This window comes from Pagrus major, chromosome 15 (genome assembly GCF_040436345.1).
Source record: "Pagrus major chromosome 15, Pma_NU_1.0".
Lineage (NCBI taxonomy): Eukaryota > Metazoa > Chordata > Actinopteri > Spariformes > Sparidae > Pagrus > Pagrus major.
Genome location: NC_133229.1, coordinates 24143392 through 24160099, shown reverse-complemented (window position 1 = coordinate 24160099; position 16708 = coordinate 24143392). Strand labels below are relative to the sequence as shown.

Below are 16708 nucleotides of genomic sequence, written 5' to 3'. Positions count from 1 at the left end.
AACTAAAGCACGTGTCGCTGATTGGCACACCTGTTGAACCCTTTTAATCAGTGATCTCATTGGCCAGCGGGGGACTTCCGCTCTTCAAAAGGAGGAAGCCAGATTTTCGCGGGGGGGATGAGAAATAAGGTTGAGGCCGTCAGGTGTTTCTGCGCCGCTGGAGGTGCCTGTTTGTTTGCTGAGTCCGCTCTGTGTGGTGAGGGGCTCCGGATCCAGAGGGCGGCAGCAGAGCATCGAGGCCGACGGCGCTGGATTTTGGATCTGGACTGCGTTCACTGAAGGTGTAAAGAGAAACCAGGAGTGGATCCAACTGGACTGGACTGTTGGTACAAAACCATTTTCTTACCTGCTATGAGGACATTGCTCTAATGCTGCATTATATAGAGTTTAAAAGAAATGATTTATCTATGAACTCGCATGTGTTTTTAATGAGATTTCATAATAAAGTGACTATTTTTATATATTTGTGTAGCCTTAAAGCCGTTACACTGTCATTTAGCAGATGCTTTTGTCCAAAGCGACTTACAGTAATTCATACATACACTGATGGTGGTGGCTGCCATGCAAGGTGCCAACCAGCACATCAGGAGCAGTTTGGGATTCAGTATCTTGCCCAAAGACACTTCCACATGCAGACCAGGGGAATCAAACCAGCAACCTTCTGATAACAAGACACTGGCTCTACCCCTGAGCCACAGCCGTTACAATATAAGTGACATACAGCCATGAAAGCCATGCAGACGGCTGCGACAGGATTTAATTGTTTGTTGAAATGCTGAAAAAAATGATAGCATATATATATATATATATATATATATATATATATATATATATCTTATTTTGCTGTTGTTGTCTTGAAATACAATAACTAAAAAAGAAACTGATGTACATAAATATGCCACTTATGTCCCAGAGGGCAGACACAGTTTTCTAAAAGATGATTGTCTGATAATGCATCTCCCAGATTTATTCACAATGTGTTTTAACTCGCTCTTTGTGTTCGGTGAAAAATGACTCAGAATATATATTTTTTGTTACAGTAATCATAAACTCATGTCCAGTTCTTTATCCTCCGTGAAAAAAGCATTTCTTTACGTCGTGGAGAATTCAGCTGCATCAACAATTGCTCAGCGAATAATGAAAACCTCCAGAATATTGATATTGAATGGAGTCACACTTGGTATAACAATCCTTTCAACAAAGGGGGACGAAAAAATCATTAAGCCTCTTCCCTCATTTCCATCTGAATCTGGGCAACACTGCGATGCCAGAGATGAATTGTATCTGTGAATCTAAACTGTCAGCTGTGGCCAAAGTTAAGCGAAGTTTGAACTCAGGAGACTGCTGCATTCTACACTGATGGTCCTATTTTCTATCCTGAAAAGATGCGACTCCCTCTCCGCTTTCATCTTCAAAGTGGCATAGGCAACAGCATTGTACAAGTCAGACTGAATTTGATATCAGAGGCCAGCTAGAAACTGCTCTTCACCAGTGGAGCTGTTGTTGGTCAGAACATAAACGCCCGGCAGGAAAGAACAGCATAATGACTCACTTTTACTTCTCGTAACTAGGTATCAGATTCGATTCCAGTTTGATGGAGGGTCCACAAAGACAGTAATCCTGGTTTTTATGCCTACAGCAGTTCACTCACATAGCAATGTCTGTCTGTCAGTCCACCACTTTGGTCCAGACTGAAATATCTCAAGAACTACTGGATGGATTGACATGAAATTTTGTACTGATGTTCATGGTCCTCAGAGGGTAAATGCAACCAAATGTGGTTGTCCCCCGGCAATTCCTCTAACGTCACAATGAGTTTGATATCTTTGTTTTTTAGGTGAAATGTCATTCAGCGATTGTCCTGCATTTTTTATTGAGAGATACTTATGGTCCCCAGAGGATAACTCCTAATGACTTTCTCGACCACCTTGCTTGTAGCACCTGGAGCCCAAACGTTTCTCATGGTAAAATATTTCAACATCTGCAAGAGGGATTTCGTACAGACATTCATGGTCCTCAGAGGATGAATACTGATGACTTTGGTATTTTTTGGTAAAAATATCTTGACAGCAATTTGATGGGCTGGCGTGAATTTAGAGACATTCAAGGTCCTCAGAGGATGAATTTTGATGATCCCCTACCTGTTCATCTAGCGGTATTATTAACACTTTAAACTAAGACGGTAAACCTGGTAGACCTCATATCTGCTGAACATCAAAACATTAGCATGTACCTTGACCTAGAAGTAACAATGTGCCGAGGTAGCCTCACAGAGCTGCAAACATGACTGCTGACTCTAAATTTTGTTCAATAGGAAGAGGGAACAAGACGGTGACAAAAAACTCACCTCGATCAACAAATTAATTTCCTGACAGTCGTCGTCACTTTACATCAACAATGAAAATCCTTGGTACCTTGAATAAGTATCAAGATAAAAATACAGCATTAGATTAAGGTTAGATAAACCATTTATGTCCGTGCTCCACGTATTTAATGCAACCCAGAGCTAAAACACTTCTTCTACAGAGACATTATGTCTTCTTGCATAGTGAAAAGCTTCAAGTATCCAATGATGATCACATTAAGGGCCACCGAGGGATCAAGTTCAGGTGCAAGTCAGGCTTGTGTTGCCGACACACATGTTTAGCTGAAATCGCTCTCATCAAGCATCTCTGAGAGAAAATGATCAGAAGACAAACGCATTGAAATTCTTTTAGTAATCGCCTCAGCAACAACACCTAATATAAGAAGGAGGCATGTGTTTATTCAAATCTTGGGTGTTCAGAGGACACTGCGCTGCAGATAAGTCTAAAGTGTTATTCATCTATCAACTGGAAACGCGTCGAAAACACTTTTTGATCTCGCAGATATGAATCCAAATGACCAGACATGTTATGCGAATAACACAGCGTGGTATTTCAGATCACAAACACTTTTGTTCCTTTGAAAATACCCAGGAAGATCAAACAAATAATAGAGCACTCTGGGGACAATAAAAAGGTAACAAATTACGCCGTCTGTGAGCAAAGCTGCTGTACACATCCGAGCATTTAAATTCTGTCTCAACATTGTTTTACATTGGAAAGTTCTCGTATCACTCTTACTGCTAACTTATATGGCATATCAAAGTATTACAGCTCTCAGGGGAGTGATCATCCGCATCATCATCTCAGTCATTAAAAGTCAGTGAAAGTAACTTTTAATGACATGTTCCCTTGTTATTCCACTAGAAATAACTAGAAAATAATTATGTTTTAAAACCCAATGGTAGAAACCATCCACTGACCTAGAAAATATGGAGCGTTTCTCGGAATGAATTAAATATTTATCTCAAATCAGCCCCCTTATTACCTACGCTAACAAGGTTACATCTTTCCCTCTTAGTTATTATGTTCCACGAGATAGCCTATCTCAGAATGTATGAATGGATTTACATGATATTAGCTGGACAGGTAGGCCTTGAGCCAAAGAGCAATTGATTGCATTTTGGTCGTGCTCCAGATCTGAGATTTCTACCATTAGACAGTTATTGTTTTTAATCCATAGCTATGAATATAAGGCAGATAGAGGCTTGAATCCAAATTCGAAGGGGATGTTTGCAGGGTCAAGAAATCAATTTAACTTAGAAATGACAAAATAGGAACAATGTCTTTGGGTGTATTTGTTGGCGGGCAGGTTTTGGCGGAGCTTTGCGGTCTTTAAGTCCCTCTCAGTTTGATACGACTAAGTCTGATGCCTCTATGAGTCTGGGCCTTGGCCAGGTTTGGAGAAAATGATGATCACAGGAGGGGATTCGCTTCTAATGCTTTTCATTTTAATGAAGTTTGCTTTCCTTTCTTTACCCCGGCCTCCTGATTCTTTGCAGAAGTAGTAATTGCCTTACAGGGATTCTGAGGCAGTGCGGCACTCAGTGAGACGCTGTCTTAGATATCCATCTATGCCTCTGTTTCTGGGGTAATTAAGGTTCGGAGTCACCTCAGGAGATGTTGTGGCTGCTCAAACTAGCATGCTTTGGCAATCTGCGGCGCAGTGTGGGGGGTAATTCAACGACAGAGCCAGAGTACTAGAGTTGGGAAAGTGGCTCCTGTCCTCCTGAGTGAACCTGTCTGAGTCCATTCGTATTGTTTGGGATGATGGAGGCATAACTGTTTAAAGAAAGGGGCTATTTTCGTCTTTATTATGGTGCTGCAGAAGGAAATTACACTATATCTGCAGCAGCCATTAGGCTACCTTGGGTCACTTTATGAGTGAGTCCTCTACCATTCAAATATTAATGCTATAGTGCTGTCTGTTGTGGGGCATATTACCTGGAGCGCACAGGTAATGAACCCATTATAGAAGTGAATAGCTTTTTATTCCATTTTTCCTAATATTGTGAGACTAAACATAATATGCACGGTAAAAATTATAGAAAATGAAGGCTGACAATTACTCTATCAGTTATGATAAAATCAATAAAGAACTAAATCTATCTATAATTAAGGAAGTAGCGCATCCCAGTTGGCTCCGTCACAACCACAACGACAGTTAATTGCTTTGTGCCTGTGACAGCCTCTTCAAGTACTTGGGAATTTGGTCTGACAGCACCCTGTACTTCTTCCAACATAAAGTGAAACCCCAGTTGGGGCTTTGCCTTTTAGATCAGAGCCGTTCTCCCTCTTTTCGCTCAGTGGCGAGCGTAGCAGGCAGTGAGCCTTAGGAGATGCAGGGAGCCAAGAGCGGTCCAGCCAGTCAAGGAGGGGAGTCTGATTAACATTTTCACCCGATCTGCGAGTTCCCATCGAAAGGAGCTGATGGTGTAAATGACCAAAGCAAACGGCTTGGCGAGCGCTTGAATGACATGAGCACAGCACAAGAATGGCACGCTGCAAAGCCTCCTGAATACAAAGGCCACAGCCCTGTAGCCCCGAGGGAGACGCTTTGATTTATTTACAAACTGTTGGGCTCTGTGATAAGTAACAGCAGTGGAGTCGAACACTGGCGGTGCATGCTCATGTTGTTGCCAACATAAAAGCAGCTCAAGAAAGAACCAGAACTCTCATCTCCAGTGTCTCCTCCTGACAAGAGAGGCAGCTCATTTGTCCCAGACTATCTCTAGATAGATCTCATCAGATGATCATCCTTCCACTGCTAGATTAAGGTGATGTGCAACACATATCAGCCTTTTCAAAGGTGCGTGTGATTGGTTACATGTTTTGAAGTGATGCATGGGTTTGATGCCAGTGCTTCTGACAAGTCACAGTCATGAGTACAAATGCTGCTCGTCTATAAAACGTCTGCTGAAAAATCTCTTGACTCGTGCAGCTCTTACGACTCCTCTTTAGCTTCACGGCGTGTTCGACCCTATTGCATTACATCTTGTTGTAAGTAATGAATACCTAATTGAAAACGCTCACATTCCAGCCCTCTCTCCAGAGAACAAAATCTGTTTCTTACTTATTACTTTGCAGGACTGAGATCAAAGAATTAGACCCACATCTTAACCGAACATTAATTTGATCCAATCTTAATAACTCCGTGAAAAGTTTAGCTCATCACTGCTCATTAGTCTCATTCGTGCGTTTCAAGGTCATTCAGGGATGCTTATATAACAGACTATGTCAGATTAAACCCGGTTATTTTTTGCCATTTTTTTTTGTCACATTCGTTCCGTCAACACACCTGACATCCTCCCCTCGTACGCTGCGGGATGTCTTGTTGGAGCCAATTTTTGTGATCATGTCATGACTTTTCTCTGTGACCTGTAGAAAATCCCCTCCTGTATTGAAGCCATGTTTATGCTTAAATACTCATGAATCTGATATTCAGTGAAAGATTGCAGGGGGAAAAGCTATCTGCAAGGAAAATATTGCCATGAAAACAACTGTATTATAAGATCTTTTGGAATTTCTCTGCAAAATGTTGTTGAAGGATTGACTTCTTTGACCTCTAAAATGTATAATTTATTGTATATATTTGAATAATCTTTTATAAGAATCTAATACATTCAAGCCACATTTGAATATTGCTTGTGATATTTTGCCATTTTTTTTGTTATTTCTGGTCTTGTTTTCTCATTAAACCAATTCAAGTGTCTTGAATTGGTGAGATCTGATTTAAATAACCCAAAAGAAAAAAAGAAAAAAGTGACTCGCAATCATCGTTCCACTCTCCCTCAGCATGCCAACAACAGATCTGACTGACACTGAACTGAAGTATGTTTTGCCCAAATCTGAACCTCACAGCCCAAAGCTACCAGCCACAGAGTGACGTTCCCTGCCTCCACTGCCCCTGAGCTTCTTATTTTCCTGATTTTCCAGATAGCTGGTTCAGCCTGTCCAAAAGCGAAATGAGAGAGAGACCACAAGAGCGTTTGTGACAGGGGGAGACACGGGAGGAGAGGTGACATCTTCCACTGTCATTATGTTTGCCATGTCCTCACTAGATGGCAGTGTAGTGTAGGAAGAATGTTTGACAAGTTTTACCACATATGCCATCATTTTAGAAACTTTTTCAGTCCTCCATATCTCAGTTTCTGTGTTTGTGTCACAAAAATGCAATAACTGCTCAAAGTTAAGGTGGTAGTTATATAAATATATATATATATGGCGTCTGAGCCTCCTCCCCATTTGGGATGTTTATTTTGATAACTTGTCTTCTTCATCTGACCGTGACCTTTGACCTTGCTGGATGTGCTCTTTGACTGGGGAGGTCCAGTGGGTGTGGCTCAGTGATTGCAGAAAGCTCAGGAAATGAATGTTTTATCAGGCTGCGCAAAGAGAAAACAACAACAGCGTGGCGGGGAGGAAAAAGAGAGACGTCTAAATTTAACTCATCAGCTGCTGCCAAGTCAAATAAAATCATCGGCAGGACAGTTTCCTGTTGGTTTCTCATCCAAAACATCTGGATTTTCATTACATGGATAACATCTATGTTTATGGGGAACATAAATATTATAGATATTATATTGTGGATGTCACAGGAGACATATATATATATATATAGATATATAAGCTGTAATCTGCACTAGAAGTTAACATATTTCACACTCTTCTTGTTTCCTGATACATTTTCAGTGCTCTTACTACTTTGATAAGACAAACTGCACCCAGAACCATCTAACACGGCATGCATGGTTTGCTCCGTCCCACATATACTGCTTGATCATTCGTCATCATTGTGCATTCGTTGTCAAAATGGTAACTCATTGCCCGTAGCTTGTAATTGCCTTGTATTTCTACTCAGCCATAGCAGCCAGGGACTCTATAGATGTATTCAGGTGGTGCAGCACAGAGGGAGAGCAGCACATCCTACTCACTCACTGTACAAGAGTATGTGGGAGGAGGTGATAGCGGGCAAGCATTCGCTGTGTGCAATGTCCTCCTCAACAGCAAAATTTAGAACATGAGGCATGCTCAATATGCAGAGGAAAAATATGCTTGGCAGGAGATTGCTGCAGTTTTCCTCCATTTATGGTTAGACACAGATTTGCAAGTGATTCCTGCTTAATAAAACATGGAGCACTACCTTCAAGAAATCTAGCTTTGAAGTGCTTTATATCTCATGTGATTTAGGAAATTAGCCAGCATTAGAGCAAGGAGGGATAAGGAAAATCTATATTTATACATATGTTGTGGGTGGAAGCTCGTCCCTCCCATTTTTTTGCAACCCAGTCCAGTCCCATCTGAAAGCTTGGTCTTCAGAACCTCCTCTGACAAGTTTTCCTTTGCTTTCCTGTGAGAATAGGCAGCCGCTGTCACAGAGGAGCCGAGGGAGTTCAGGAGATCAGAGGCAAAGCAGCAGTTGCCTCTCTTCTGGGAAAAACCAGATGACCTTCTTCAAAGTGATAATGTAAACAGCTAGCAACTGGTGGAACCGTGGGAGTTTGAAGTAAAAACCTGAAGAATTCTCCTGAAGATTAAGAGTGGGAAAAAAACGACCAACACTGTAAGTTTTATTCCCTTTTTTTTTTTTTAACCTTTTTACTCATTGTGGTTGCGCATTTGCTGGAGCTGCTGGAGCTGAGATCAAAGCATATAAGTTTGTAGCTTGGTGCAATTGTGTGATCGGTGGGCTTTGAAGCTTTGGAGGAGCAAGGTTTATTTTCAGTCCACTTATAGCAGGTAAAGGACACTTTATGGTCTACGAGAAAGACATCTCTTGTTTGATTTGAACACTTGGGTTACATGGCTTCTGAGTGCATTAGCTTTTTTTTTCAAGTCAGACTTGATTGCGTCCATTTTTACGTAATTTTCTCAATCGACATCGTGGTAGATCTTCATTGCTAAACTGGCCTCTCTGCAGCTGCACCGTCGACTCCAGCTGCAGAGACTTCAAACAGCTGCTTTCAATTAACGTCACCCTCCAGAAACATTACTCCGACCGAACAAGCATTTGTTGACTTTAGATGTGGGGCTGGGGGAAGCACAGGATTTCATAATATGTGTGCCTGGTGATGTGAGTTATAGAGAGCCATTAAACTGAAAAGGCAGGTCGTGACCCAAACCCTGTCACCCGTGCAAACGGATCGTTCCCGTTCCAGGTTTTACACAGTTTTCATTTTATGAATTTTACGTTAGATTAAGTTTTATGAAGTCATCAGCTTCTCGCTAAATGAATTTCATAAATAAATGGCTTCTTTTCTTTTCACTGCACTGCATTTGGATGTTTTTCCTTTTGTGGTAAATGTCAGGTTTTTGTATAAAGGTTAGCGGTTTACAGGATTTTTACAGCTTTAGTTAATTGAATCACCACTTCATTTTCCCATAGTGTTGGTTTACAACACGACAACATGTAAGGGATTTGTTAGCCAGACCGTTCCCTTGGCACTGAGGTAAAGTCAACCACACACTAACCACTAGATCTCCAACATGGAGGCCATCCAAAGACAACCACAGTGGGGACTACGGCCAGCTTCTCCACTTAAGTAAACAAGGTCTGTCTCTTTCCACACCACTGCAATGTATTAGTGTGTGTGTGTGTGTGTACGTGCATCTGTGTGTGTCGATGCAGCTCTTCACCCGAACGCTGTGAAGGCACCGATCCAACTGTAACAATGTAAATTGTTCCAGGTTCAAAGTGTGCTCTGTTGTTGCCACCCACCCTGCTGTGGGAGTGGAGCAGGACCATTTTTAGCATGTTGCAGAGTGATATATTCTGTGTGATGTTCTCAAAACAACGGCATTGTTTTGTAGCAAAAAATAAAAACTCTGGTGAACAAGTTCTTCTCTCTCCAACCTTCCATCCTCGATGCAAAAAGCTTCGTGTGTGAGTTTGGCTTAATGCAAATGTGTATTTCAAAATGTACAGTATTCCTGGAAAACTACAGTGTAGGAGGAAGTTCTTGTTTCATGTCAAGGAGACGCAGCTACATCCCTCTACGCCCATGAACCTTTGACTGTGTTTAGGAAATAGACCATTCCCAGGACATTTACATTATGATCAGTCATTTAAAGCTCCTAATGTCCATTAACTTACACAGAAACTTTAATGAAAACCAAGAGAGCAATCTAAACAGATTGATATTAATTTAATTACACTTGTCTGTATGAGAGAATGTCTTTAGAAAGAATAGCACAGATGTTTATCCCAAGTCAGTTTAGTCAAGGACATTCACTCGAGACTACTGAATACATGTAAAATGTTGTCTAAAGCTTTGTGGTTAACACTGACAGTCAGTCAATGTGAATGAATTAAATAACTACATGTGTGATTTATTATTTATACTGATTGAATTCAATTAATACAGACTTCTTTAATAACCATAACATCAACACTATTATTTCTTGACATTCTGTTGATAGTTTCAGAGACAAATTTTATGTGTTTCACGAACAAATCTTACATATTTGACCTTTTAAAGTCACGTTTTCTTGAGACCACTGGTGAAATCATCCAAAAACATTTAAACATTTGGATCTGGAAACAAAAATCAAGCTTCACAAATTACTGTGCTGCCATACGGCTCTAAACAGTCAGTTATATTAATGCTGCCTTTCCTTTTGCCTCAGATGCGGTAAATCAGAGCCGGAAACAAAGTCATGGCCGAGTTAACTGCAATCTAGTACAACAAATTGGAAAAACAGTTCTAGTCAGTTAGCCATCGGCATTGTTAGCAATACCAGTTGAAAACAACGCATTATGTGGTATTTTGCACAGACAGACACTAAAGCAACATGTCCACTGATAGAAGAAAGACAGTACTGTGCGTAAGACTGATTTCATGAGACACAAGTAAGACAGAAGTGTGAATAAACAGTATATCCTACAGCTTTCACAGCTGGTGAAGTGTGGAACAGCCATCTTGGATTCTGAGGTCGGGGTACGAGTTGGAAATCCGACTTCAGGGGACGTTCCAGTTGAAATCGAGAAATTCCTTCTTCCCAGTTCAAATGGAGCGCACCGTTAGGGTCAGGGTCGAGGATCGAGTTGAGTTGATTAAAAACTTGCTCAGCAGTGGCCAAAGTATAATTTCCAGGAACAGCAAGGATGGAGGCTGGCAAAAACTCTGAAAGGGTTTTGGCCATTAGTTCAAACATGTCTGTAGTTGGAGTGGAAACAGTTGTGATTTCATTCAACACAGAATAGCTTCGGTTAATGAGGAAATACAACAACCCTTTACCTCCAGCTCCAATTACAGGGAAGAACAATAAGTCAAGGAGGCAGAGTAACAAGTGTTGTATTTGCACATGAGATGATAAGTTCTCCTCATTGTATTCCAAAGAACTGGTTCTTCATGTATTGTGCAGATAAAACCTGTTTGTCTGTAAAAGTGGACGTTATCTGGCAGCCTTTCACTCTTCTGCTAATTCAGCCTCAGACAAGAGACAGCATAAGCACTGGCTACCATGGCAACTGTGCTGGTTCAGACCTGAGAAAAAGTTGTTTTTTTTTTCTCCTCCAAATTAATCATGACAAAAAATGTATATCTATTGCTCTCAATGTTAGCTGTGCCACGATGATTATTATGTCTGCAAAAAAAAAAAAAAAGTCTATAAGCCTTTTTTTCCGCATCGTGAAAAATAACAAGAATCCACTGACAGCAGGCTCTGGTGTGTATTATTCTTGTCCTGCAGTACTTTGGTGACATCTGTGGCACCTGAGAGTACATGCTGAATTTAGACCAGCGTCTGTCAGCTGGAGGAGGAGACTCTGCAGATCCCAGAGAAAGAGGAAACATTTTCTTTCAGCTCCACACAATTTTACAGCTTTAAAAGAGGCTACATGAGCAAGTAATTATAATAATATCCAATGGACCAACACATCGTCACCTAAAGCCTGGTTTGATCTTGTCTAGTATAATACAAATCATCCGTTATTGTGTCTTTTAAATGACTATTAATGACCCGAGGATAAAACAGGTCTACACTATCAAAGATTCATAGTTTGAAAAAAAAACGAGGCATGAAAAATAATGAAATGGGGTTTTTGCACAGAGCTTTCCAAAAATAACACTTGCTGAGCGCTGTCAGAGGCTCGGTATACAGAAATGCACTGTCATTTTCTGCGTCAACCTAATAATTATCATGGATTAACTGGTAGATTTATAAAAAGTAAATAAAATTCAATGTTTTCAAGAGGAACTTCATCAATTAGATACACAAGTACTTCTAAGTCAAGTACTACTCAACCTGTGAGATCAGTTGGAGAATAATGGCTATGAAGGAGCTTTTGTCAGATAATAATCTTGACTGTGATGTCATCAGAAAACCAAAACAGGTTTAAAAAATCTGGATCAATTTGGGGGTGTGGAGGTCGGGTGAAAGATGTGCATGTTCACCACCAGGTGTGCACCACAAACACGGCTGGAGATATCCCGAGGTCTCGTCAAAAAACACCTGGTTTAGTCGCCACAAACACGGCTGAAAATTTCCAGACTTCTTGTCAAAAATATCGGAACTGGAAATTGTGCAAAGGTCTCCTTAAAAATTTCCAGTCGTATTCAACACAAATGTTGAAACACAGGCTCGAACCGCGGTCATTGGCTCGGCAGCCTTCTCTCCCAACCTTGACTCAGGCACCATCCCCTCCATGTCCTGATATGAAAGTCAGGTCATCAGGTCAGGTACACCTTGACACGGCTTGACTCAACGGTACCAGGTACTTGTGTTGATTTTGTTTTCCAGTGCAGATAGTTCCCCTTCAATGTGGGCGGGAATCTTGGCTGATTGTCATAGCAACGCCGCATGAAACTGCTGTGACATTATTTTCGACACGACACAAACACAGGGAACAGTGGAGGATGTCGATGGGATCGTGTTCTTGATTCTCTGTATGTGTCTGTTGACGACCTTTGTTAAAGAAAAGGCTGAAGGGAGCAAGACAAAAGACTGCAGAGTCAAGTCGAGTGGAAATGAGACAAAAGTGAAAAGAAAAATATCCAGAGCTCAACTGGATCAATCTTTTCTTTTTATCTGTTAGAAGTCCCCAAAGTTTTTGCTGCAAAGGGCTGGAAATTGTCCCAAGGCCTCCTGAAAAATATCCAGTGGTGTCATGCACATGAACGTGACTATGGTACGTACAACACGTACAGATGTTAACCTGTCAGTGGTTTGCAGAAACATTTACTGCCAACATTTTATTCTGGCGAATGGGCTGCGCATGAATCCATGTCCACACATTATTATTATGTCACTCTACCTGTTTGTGGTGTTGAAAAGAGTGCAGACCACATAACAGGCTTTCAGAGGCCTCCTCTACATTCTCCCTGTACTTACTGAGAAGTATATCATGTACCTGTCAAAAACCGAGGCTCCCTCAGCTTCTCCCTGTTCAGAGAAACCAGATAAAACACCAGCAGCCTCGGTGACATCATAATCCTCCTGAAACCCACAAGCAGCAGAGATGAGACCAAACTGTGAGTGAGAGGGAAACCACAGGTCGAAGGTGGCTTCATGCTTCCCCATAATATGCTCTGCCTGCAATAGTACTGGACTTTTCTCTACAACTCGACCAAAGTTTGACCACAAAATGGCACGGCTCATTACTCTTTGTACTGATGTGTCTCTTGCAGGCTTTATTATGGATTTACCCTGGTTCCTCAGCTAGCATAGCATGATATATTGACAATTTTGGCCTCTGCTGACTCTCTAATGGAAAGTCAACTATGACTTTTTTGGCTTGTCATACTCTGAAGCCTCCCGTTGAAGTTGAAACTCCACAAATTTTACACATCAAAGTGCTGAGTTAGAAAGTAACAAGGTTATCAGACCTCTATACCTGCTCGTCACTGCCAGAGGCTAGTGACTCCAGGCTACGTTGGATGGGAGCTGTAACACACCCAATCTCCAACCGAACAGACGGCAGTCAAGTTGAGTTGTGAAGTGGTAGGCGCCTGTTTTTGACCAGGGAGAGGAATGCATGGAATGAAAAAGAAGATATCGCTGGTTTAGCTACATCGATTTTGATCATTTTTTGGATAACAGTGCCCTGTGAGCGCCCCCCTAGTCATGCATTCATGTCACGCGATTCAACCCAATCCCCAGAATAATTATCACTGATGTACGTGTCTGCAAACGACAGGTATATTGAAGCGTTTTATGTCTTTATTTTGCAACTTAATGTCTCTGTAGGTTAAATTTTAAATGTTTTGTTTCGACAATGCTGCACTTACGGTTTGGTTCGGTTTAGCCACAAAGACCATGGTTAGGGTTAAGACCATGTTTGGGATTACCTGGTTTCGGTCGCCACAAACATGGCTGAAAATTGTCCTGATTTCTCATAAAAAAATATCCAATTTTGTTCCCAGTAGCACGAAAGTATCACTAAAAATATCCAGTATTTTCTCACTTACATATGTGAAAACATTGGGGAGCCCCAGTAGCTCAGTTGGTAGAGTTTGCAGCCCATGTACAGAGGCTGTGTCCTGACCTGTTGCTCTTTGCTGCATGCTATCTGCTATCTCACCCCATTTCCTGTCACTCTTCTGCTGTACTCTAAATAAAAGCCATGAAACGGCAAAAAAACAAAACAAAAAAAACATCAACAAATGTTAAAATGCCGTCTCAAACAGGAGCCTCTGGCTGGGCAGCCGTCACGCCACTATTATCTCCTTCACCTCCTGACATGAAAGTCGGCTCGTATGCAATGTGAAATGACACGATTTTAGAAATGTAAGTAACTAACACAGTCAGACAAATGTAGTGGAGTAGAAAGTATAATATTTGGCTCTTGGATGTCGTGGAGTAGAATGAGAATGCACTTTGTGTCGATGCACCAGGATCTGTTGTAAGAAACAGGAGAATTTCAAGGCAGTAAAGTCACTGTGGGAGTTTTCCAGAGAAACTGATTAAATAAGCCAAGTTCACCATGTTCTACATTAGGCCTGGCATGAATGATCATGTCATTATTTCTTCAGGCTTCCTTCAGCCAAGAAACATTTCAGTTCCTGCATCAGATTTTTCACGGTGGTATCTCTTGGATGTATCCCATAAATAAATGGTGGTCATTTGCCTCGTTCCATATTACTATTGTTCATGTTTCTTCCTTGATTTATCCACGCCGCATTTATACGCCTGCATTTGTCCAGTGGAAACGCCGGTTTGTGACAAGACAAAGGTGCACTTTTATCTGTGGACATCAATATCCTCAGCAGTAATCTGTATGAATGAGACGTCGACTAATAACACCTGACATTTGGTCAATGCATCCAAGACAGAGTGCCCTCACTGAAAAGTTCAAATAGTCAGCGAGAATGCGTAGGCTGGCCGAGTGGGAGGATGTTGTGTGTGTGTGTGTGTGTATGCAGACATTTAAGCTTGTATGTGGTTTCGCTGGGAACTCTGCCAGGAGCAGAGAGGCAGGGTTTTTCAGGGTTTTGGGGGGGTGGGGGGGTCCACACTGCTCTGGAGTGAGAAAGTTCTGCTTTTCATTACATCGAGCCATATGTCCACATATGTGCACCGCCTCCCAGACTCCACTCTGTTTCCTGGAATTGTTATGTCAGTCAGTGATCTAATCCTTCTCCCTCTTTATCTCCCAAAAGCTAGATATTTATGTGAGTGTGCGTGATTAAAGGGGTAATAACTCAGTGGGCCTTGCAGGAGCAGGGTGCTGAGAAAATTTAGAGATTCTCAAAATTGCCTTCATTTAATACAGCGTGCTTTTGAATACGGCTAAAATACTCTTTGGAGAGACTGACCAGCAAGGCAGAAAATAGCTTAGAGGAGGTGGGAAGGGAAGAGGGATCCCTGATCTCTTAGACGGATAAAATCTGCACAGCTTCACATTTGCTTTAATCTTGATCCTATTTCATATCTACAGTAAGAGGGCCAATTTAATTCACTTGAAGGGAAGCAGCATGGAAGTGTTTTGTGAAACGACCGAGCGTGAGGCGCAGCTGGTGCTATTATCACTATATTATAGTTATATGAACTTATGTTCCACACATTATTGAATGTAGGCAGTTGATTCCTCTCTGTCTGAGCCCCTTGACGGAAGGAGGCACGAGGCATGTATCTAGATCAGGCCCAGAAAGTCATATGTATACATATATATATGTTTGGCACATAATCACAATACATTATGTTGGTGGAAGTGTGATGTAGGACTGCAACTATCAATTACATAGTGTGAATCACAATGTTTGTTTACAACATCTGGGTAGAAAACCTACATACAATTTATGTCTTTTTTCATTATGATTTAGAAATGCATGTTTGATGCTGTCATTTCTCAGTAATTACAAAGATTTTCACAGCTTGAGTTCACCCAAACTAGCAGTTAGCATAGGAGGTCACTGTTGTGTAGATATTAAAGATGCTAGCAAAGCAAAACAGTACAACGGCTTTTGTCCTTGAAGAAGTCTACCTGGAAGTGACTGTTGTTGGTGCAATGTCACGGTGACTCAGTCTATTTATTATTAACCTTTTTATTGTTCATTCTTTAAAACGTCAATCAAATCGTAAAAAATACACAATTTTCCTGAGCCCAAAGTGACATCCTCAAATATCTTCTTTTGTCCAACTGCAGGTTCAAAACCCAAAGAGACTCTTCATTAACTGTTATAAATGAAAAAGTAAAGCAGCAGATCTTTACCACTAAGTGTTTGACATCTTGGTAACACTTTGTAATAACTATCATTGATAAATGGTAAATATAAAGTTAAAGCTACTACATGGGAACTTTCATTTTTCACTCCAAACACATAGGGGGCAGCATATCCCCAGTGTAACCACTTGCTGCTGCCAAATGTAGCTGGCGTCAGCTAGTTAGCTCAGCTTGCTGTGCAGCTAGCGGTTCGGGCTGGATACTTGGGACATTTTTTTCACTGCTTACACCGGAGCTTTGAACCAGTACAGGCAAGGGCTAGCTGGTTAGCATGCTAACTTCAGTAGATATCTCTGCAGCACAATACACAAACATTGTGAGGTCAAAACTGCTGTTTCTTCACATTCTGCTGAGTCATTTTCAACAATTCATACATACTGCCCCTTTAATAAATGTTTTATAAACACTTCATTGCTTGTTAGCCGTCTAATAACTATATTTATGTTTATTTAACTGTAAATTCACCAAAAATCCACCAATTTACATGCAAATACACATTTACCAATATCAATAATGGTTTTTATAAAGTGTTACCAACATCTCTGCTTGAAAAAAAAATGGCTGAAATGATTAATCGATTATCAAAATAGTTGGCAATTAATTTTCTTTCGTACGACTGATCGATCGATGGACGATTCGTTGCTGCTTTAGCGAGAGCTGAACAAAAGAATCAGAGATAGTG

The 16708-nt window shown here is 41.1% G+C and overlaps 1 protein-coding gene across 2 annotated transcripts in view; it reads left to right on the top strand.

The window, feature by feature from the left end:
- The first annotated feature begins 244 nt into the window (after positions 1 to 244).
- The window catches only part of add3b (adducin 3 (gamma) b), a 38360-nt gene continuing 21896 nt past the window's right edge, over positions 245 to 16708 (top strand). The window contains exon 1 of one of the 2 annotated variants that reach the window (XM_073482536.1): positions 245 to 326. The gene's annotated coding sequence lies outside the window, so the exon portion shown is untranslated. Of the gene's footprint in view, positions 327 to 7765; positions 7927 to 16708 lie in introns of those variants that run through there. The other variant, XM_073482534.1, reaches the window with a different exon arrangement.